The 7,611-nt window shown below is 43.2% G+C and overlaps 1 pseudogene; it reads right to left on the bottom strand.

The window, feature by feature from the left end:
• Positions 1-1,808: 1,808 nt before the first annotated feature.
• LOC110302422 lies at positions 1,809-2,275 on the bottom strand (annotated as a pseudogene).
• Between the last annotated feature and the right edge of the window lie 5,336 nt (positions 2,276-7,611).

Below are 7,611 nucleotides of genomic sequence, written 5' to 3' on the forward strand. Positions count from 1 at the left end.
CTCTTTTGAATTGTTCACAATGCTTTATAGCATTTACTTCAGCAATTGTCACAACACCCCTGTGGGTGGCAGGCATTGTGCCATAGTGCAGTACAACCGCAGGTCAGACAGCCAGGGGATGTCGGTATAACAGGCGTATCTGCAGCACAGGTGGGCGTGAGGCACAGATGGTACCTCCAAAAAAGCTCCAGCGGCAGCTGCTGAAGTGGCTGCTTCCACCGATCACCTTTCTCAGATAATAACTGAGCTCCCATTATCTTGGGTTTTCCCAGTGTGTCTGCCATAGCCCAAGCAGATGGTCTACATCACACAATACAACTGTTTTTGATGGTAATAGGAATCACGTGGCTAACACTTCCTGAGAAAACTGGATTAGAGACTGAAAATTAGACCTCAGCTTTTGAAAAATTGTACTTGATTTCCTGCTTCATTTCCAGAGGAGCACAGGGATACTGAGATGGATTTCTGACTCCACTTTGAGATGGATTCCTGTCTACATGCATTATGTCATACAGTTTGAGAACCTGTAAAGGACCCCACAGTAAGAAATCATTAGTTTTTTTAGAGAGTAAAACTAGAGGCAACCAAACCAAACCAAACCAACTAAACAAACAATCAAACAAAGTGGTTTTATATACACAACAGGGCAGGCCTGCCTTTTTAAATTTAAAATAAATGTTCAGTCACCACACAAGCATGAAGCCTGGAATAGAGATTCAGAATCCATGGAGAAAAAGGAATTGATACATACTTATAATCCCAGCAATACAGAAGCTTGATGGTCAGCCAGCCCAGCCTACTTGGCAAAGTTCAGGCCAGCAAGAGACCCAGTCTCAAAAGAAAGGGGGATGGCTCTTCCAAAGCATGCTCAAGATTGCCATCTGGCCTCCATATGCAGCCTCTCATGTAAAGGCATATACACACATACACCTAATGTGTACCATGAAATACATGGTCAATTCAGGAGCGGTGGTTTAGTGGTTAAAGCACTTGCTGTACAAGTGTGAGGACTGGAGGGCTGATACCCAGAACCCAAATGCATGCCAAGGTGGCATGGCAGTCGACCTAAGTGCAGTCTCAGGAGGCAGAGATAGGGGATCTCAGAATAAGTCTTGCCATGTCAGCAAGCTTAGGTTTTGATTGAGAGACGCTGCCTCAATGGATGGTGGAAGAGAGTGATGGAGGATGATTTCTGACATCACCCTTATGCCTCCAATGCTCGTACACATGTATGGGCCAGCACCCATGGTCACATGTACCCACACACATGCAAACATGCATACATGTGTGCACCCTCACACATACATGAAAATGGAGAAAGAAAAAATGTTCACACTAACAAATCTGTCTGGTGCACCCACCACTTCTAGTTGATTCTGTTTTTCCTGTTCAGTTGCAAGCTTTTGTAGGGACACTGTAGGTACTTTGTTCCATTTCCCTCACCTGTAGAGGATTTCTTGCGACTTATACAATGCTGGTGCATATTGTGCACTCAGAATATTTTTCCAGTAAATGAATGTCATGGTATTTTGTTTTGTAAATTTTTTTTGGTCTGGTTCTATAGCTGAAGTTAAATTTATCATACGAACCCCACTCAGGAATAAAGTTGCTGTGTTGGTACTGTCCTTTTGTTTTTCTGATTTCTTCAATATTTAATTTGCTCTCATTGGGCATTCACAGACAAATATTAAACTAAGATTTCCAAATACATCTGATCAGAGAACTTCTAGAATACTCATGTGTTTTTGTTTTGCTTTCTTTTGTTTTCAGTTCCTCCTAGTTCCTCCTTTTTATTAACGCATACACAACTATTTGTCCTCCGGTTTGTTGAAGCAGAAAGTCAGACACTTGCCACAGAAATGTCTGTTAAAGTGGTTTCCCATGAAAACTCCAGCACCACATTCATCAGAAGGACACTCCTGACAAAGGCGACCGATTCTGACTCTGCCCTTTTCACCCACCTTATAGTATTTCATCACAGTCAACTTAACCTCCTTCCTCTTATGCTTATTCTTTTTGGGAATGATGTAAGACGTCTTCCTTTTCTTAGCATCACCATGAAGTCTCAACACAAGACGCAGGTTGGAATCCTATTGAATGTTGTAGTCAGACAAATTACAGCCATCTTCCAGCTGCTTACCAGCAAAATTCAGCCTCAGCTGGTCAGGAGGGATTCTCTCCTTATCCTGGATCTTAGCCTTTACATGTTCTATAGTGTCTCAGGCTTTGGCCAACAAGGCGAGCGGAGCGTAAGGGTCTTCACAAAAATGTGCATCGTGGCGGCTCCACCTGCATTCGAAAAGAGACAGACCCAGGTGGTGGATCCAAAAGGAAGAGCTGCCACTCATGTGTTTCTTAAGTGAAGTTTAAAGGCTATTTCTATCTATTGTTATTTTGCATAGAACAAATACTAACATCCATATTATACCAAGATGTCATTTTTTTCTTAAATTTTATTTTATTTTATCTTTTACTTAGATTACATTTCTGGCCATCTTTCCTAATTTCCCCCCCCACATCTCCTTTAGTAACCAGTTGCTGACAATTCCTTTCCTTGCCAATGTTCTTCCTGCAGATTTAGAGGGGCGGCCTATTTGTCCTTGATATTTTTTCCTTCCAAAGATGTGCAGGCAGAGCAGGCGCTTTTTAGAGCACACACACACACACACGCACACACTCTAGGGGCGTCTGCCTCTGTCTTCAACTTTACAAAAATAAAATAATAAAGCAACGTGTTTCCTTCACACATTTAAGTGCCAGAAATAGATGGAGACGTACATTTTTCAATCTCTGTGCCAGGCTAATGAGAGCTCAGCAGACTGTGGGAACCTGGCCAGTCCCGCCCTCACACCCTGCTGTTTCACTTCCCTGGTCCTTCTGTACCTGACTAGCCCAGGCCCTGGCTGCCAGCTACCTTGCTACTGGCCTTTGGATGTCAGCCATAGCACCAAAGCATGCCTAGAGGCCAAGTGACTCTGGCCTGGATCCCTTGCTCCATCCCATTTCCGAGAATTTCTGGTTTTTTGATTCCCCAGACTATCTCAGAGGAGAGGACCCTGGGGGTTAGAATCTTGAGGGCTTCTTGAAAAAGAGACCAGAGAGCAGCACCCTGGCTTCTAGGAAGTGAACCTGAGACCCAGAGGACACAGAGCCTGCTGTGACTGCAACTACCAGGGGCTGCAGTTTCCCAAATCTGGAGGGGTCTTCCTGATGTCACACAAAAAATAATGCTCTCTGTGCAGCCCTCTCAACAGAAACTATGAGCACCCACCAGGGTGGGGGATAGGTCGGTCATACATCTGGGCTGAGTATAATGTTTGGGGCTGGATGCCATGACAGGGAACACAGGCCATCAGAAATTGACAGCAATTAAGAGGAAAAAGGCAAATAGCTTTACAGAGAACAATGCCAGGGAAGAGCCAGGTTCCCTGCTGCTCCTTCCATCTCTTCTCTGACCTGAGGGAACATTAGTCATGGACAACATCACCTTCAGCTGTCTGACCACACAGTTCAACCACAACCCTGTATTTGAATTTCTTCTAAATATCAAGAATCTGAACTACAGTAGAGAGACAGATGTGACTGGGGGTCTAGTCTGTTCCAGAATGGTATAGTATATTCTGAGCTGTCCCCGACTCTGCTGCTGCTGCTGCTGCCTGAAGAGACACAGTGGTGGCACCTGCCCTTAATCCCAGCAGGAGAGAGGGAGGGAGTGAGGGAGAGAGAGAGAGAGAGAGAGAGAGAGAGAGAGAGAGAGAGAGAGATTCTAATGTTCTCTTACATGGTTCCTAAGTCAGTGAAAATAGGCTCTGCCCACTGGGTACTTTTGATTTGATGGGGAACCTAGACAAATCAGTGTCTCTTGGGGTCAAAGCATGGGGCTACTTTTAGCGCTGCTCTCCATTTAAACTGCTGAATTAAGAAACAAGAGTGTCACTTTGCAGATTTTAGTTGTTTAGAATTCAAGAGGCCAACCATGACCATCAGTTACAAAATCTCAAGAATTTTTATCACATGATGAGTGTGAATTCTTTTGAAGATGTTGGATGAGAGCCGTCTTTCTAGAGGAGGAAGGCAGTGTCTTCCAAGATACAGATCCAACCAGATGACAGATTGGAAAACAGCGGGCCAGCACGCAGCCTAACTCCACTCCACTGTGGGAATGGCGCTCATAGGATCCGTGGGATCGTGTTGAATGTTCAACCACACTGTCTGTGTTGACAGTACAGCAAAGTTCATTTGTCCGGGAAACAAACCTTAATTTAGACAACACCAGACAACAGTTAGAAGTGGTTGTCTAAGATTGATGTACTGAAATCTTCATATAAGGGTATTTTATTACTTATGTTGATTATGTAACAAAAAAAATCACAAAAATATATGCCTTAAAGTTAATCGGCTACTTGTAATCAAGAGCCTATTATATGCAAAGGCCTAAGTACTGCATCATCTCAAACTTCACTTGCAGTTTGACAAAAGGAATTAATACACAAAACTTACAAAAATAATAAAATGAATGCCCATGAGCTCACCATCCACACTAAGAAATGATACATTACCCATATAATTAGATGTCTCTCTTTCCCGAGTGAACCATATCCCTTTCCATCTCTACCAGCTAGCCAGATCTTAAATTCTTTCCAAACATTTATTTTATTGAAAATGTACCCCACAGGTATTTATAATGTGTGTGCTGAATTTAAAGATTTTAATTCTCCTAAAATAAGAGAAATACAAATGGAAAACAATGGAACTTAGCACCAACATAGCTTATATACACAGCATTCATAAGATACCTCAGGTGAGAGTCTGACACATGAAACATGTCTCACACACTGAGAGAGTATCTACACAAGAAGCATAACTAGGAGTGAGAAAAGCAAGACATACCTGCCGTTGTGACACATGAAATATGCAAAAGGCCCTGAAGCTTTCAACATTCATAAATACTGGAGCACTCAATATCTTTAACTGGCCAGCTGCTGGCTCCTCAATTAGATTAATTGCTTTGACAAAGGATGTCTCAAAACATCCTGGTATATATTCTGTTGTGTGGTTACTAAAATTCACTCTTATGAAGAGCATAATAAGATGCTCTTAATAAAAAGGAGCAAGCTGAGAAAGGAAAAAATACAAACTATATGGTTCAAGTATTAAAAGGGCACCAAGGAAGTGAAATGGAGATGAATCCTATATTCAAGGAGTAAAACAGATTAAGGGAGTAGTGACTTTGGGGCAATATCTTACCCATCTAAGCTTAGGCCCAGGCATGGTGCTCCATACTTTTAATCCCAGGAGACAAAGTCAAGCAGATCTCTGAGTTCAAGGCCAGCCTGGGACAGAACAAATTGTAGGTGAAGAAAAGCTTAAGTATAGGCTTGGTGGTAGATGCCTTTAGTGTCAGCATTCTGGAGACAAAGCCATGCAGAGGTCTGAGTTAGAGGTCAATCTACAGAGCAAGCTCCAGTGATCAAGCACAACCAAGCTTAGGCAGTGAGGGAGCTGGAGAAGAGAAAGCTGGTAATAGAATAAGGGGACCATGTTCCAGTCCCAGCAAACAGCAGACCTTGACAATTTTGGCTTTGTGGCTCTGGCTTTAGAGTGAAAAATAGAAGGGACTACTGGGACAATTGATGCCAGTTAGCTAGAGCTAAGAAATTAGCCGTGATTTTAAGAAGAGACTAGCATGACTGATGCCAAATCTTCTGGGAAGTGTTTTCTGAGTTCACAAAGAAGCTGTATTCCAGAACGAGCTAAGGTTTTACCTCATTCTGAGCTAGACTTGGTAATGTCTATGGTACCTGGTTTTGAAGGCCTGAAAGGGTCATGGAGATCAGCTGAGGCTTGGTACTATGAGAGGTCAGGAAAGGCCTTTGGTGAAGGTGCAGCCTCAGTTGTAGTTGATGGCCCAAGACTGTAGGGGTCATGCAAAGAGGCTGAGGCTTGGCGCCATGAAGAGTCTGGTGAAGCCTAGTTATAATAGAAGACCCCAGTGTATTGGAGATGCCAGTACCATAGGATGATCACCAAGAACATTTTTATAAGTCTCTATTTTGCTGATATTCTAAATAGATGTACTTTGTTCACACAAAAAGTTATACTGTGACAACTGAAAAATCTCATGGCATTTCTTTTGTATTTCACTTATAAGGAAAAATCTGTACATTAGAGTTTTAGACTTTCTTGTTATAGAGTGCTATAGAGGGCTGAGCTAAAGACATGACCTAAGCTCTTTGGAGGATCCCAGAAGATCATGTGTAGACCCCAGACATTGTAACAAGAAGCTGTAACACTGAAGTTGCCTTAGAGACCCCAAGATATTTGAGATGCCAGAGCCATGGGATGTCTGCAGAGGAAAGCTGCTAGCAGAGAGTGGGAGCAGCCCAGGAAAAAGAAGTTTGCTGCAGTCAAGAAAGATGAAAAAGGAGTTCAAGATCTGAAGACCATTTTGACATCAGATATGGAGATGCAGAGTTTGAAGTTTGTCCAGCTGGTTTTCTGTCTTGCTTTGGGGATTACACCAAAGTGATTGGATGAACTTCAGAAAACACTTTGAACTTTGGACTTTTAACATTGTTGAGACTGCTAGGCTATGGAGACTTTGCAAGCTGGACTAAATGTATTTTTTTTATTATGCTATGACTAGGTGTGGCCCCCAAAGACTCACGTATTTGAACAAGCCATGGGGGCCAGGGAGTGGAATGTGGTGGTTTGAATATACTTGGTCCAGGAAATGGCACTATTAGGAGGTGTGGCCTTGTTGGAGTAGGTGTGGTCTTGTTGGAGGAAGCATGTCATTGTGGGGGTGGATAATGAGACCCTCCTCCTAACCACATGGGAGTCAGTCTTCTCCTAGCAGCCTTCAGATGAAGAGGTAGAACTCTCTGTGCCTCCGGCACCATGCCTGTCTGGACACTACCATGCTCCCACCTTGATTATAATGGATTGAACTTCTGAACCTGTAAGCCAGCCCCAATTTAATGTTGTCCTTATAAGAGTTGCCTTGGTCATAGTGTTTGTTCACAGCAGTAAAACCCTACCTTAGACACTCTACATGGGCATGTAAATAATCATAGCTGTTCATGAGGCTGATTGGGAAGCTCTGTCAGCCAAGTGCACTGACACTAAGACTAAGGAACAAGTGCAGGTTTGAACCCTAGGTACCTCAGTCTGCAGAGATACTTATTCAGCTCTGAGTCTGTGAGTGCACCCTCAATGAGGAAGACTGATAGAGACAGAATCAAGGATCGATGGGTCCTTTGTCCATTCCGCCAATAGAATCTTAACTGTGTTAACTTGCTCAATATGCTCCTGTGGTGGGCTTTAATTGACTTAATAGGCCATGTGCTTTGAATATTTTGTGTTGGTTCATGAGTATTTCTGTTCTGTGATCTATTATTGAATAGCAGCTTGCTTGTTTGTGCATTACAGGCTACCATGGCAATAGTCAGTGCTGCTGTCAATATTGTAGTACATGCTCCGTGCACACAAGTCAAGGAAGCCCTCTTAAAGAATGTAAACTCGCCGGGCGTGGTGGCGCACGCCTTTAATCCCAGCACTTGGGAGGCAGAGGCAGGCGGATTTCTGAGTTCGAGGCCAGCCTGGTCTACA

The sequence above is a fragment of the Mus caroli genome, chromosome 1 (genome assembly GCF_900094665.2).
Source record: "Mus caroli chromosome 1, CAROLI_EIJ_v1.1, whole genome shotgun sequence".
NCBI lineage: Eukaryota > Metazoa > Chordata > Mammalia > Rodentia > Muridae > Mus > Mus caroli.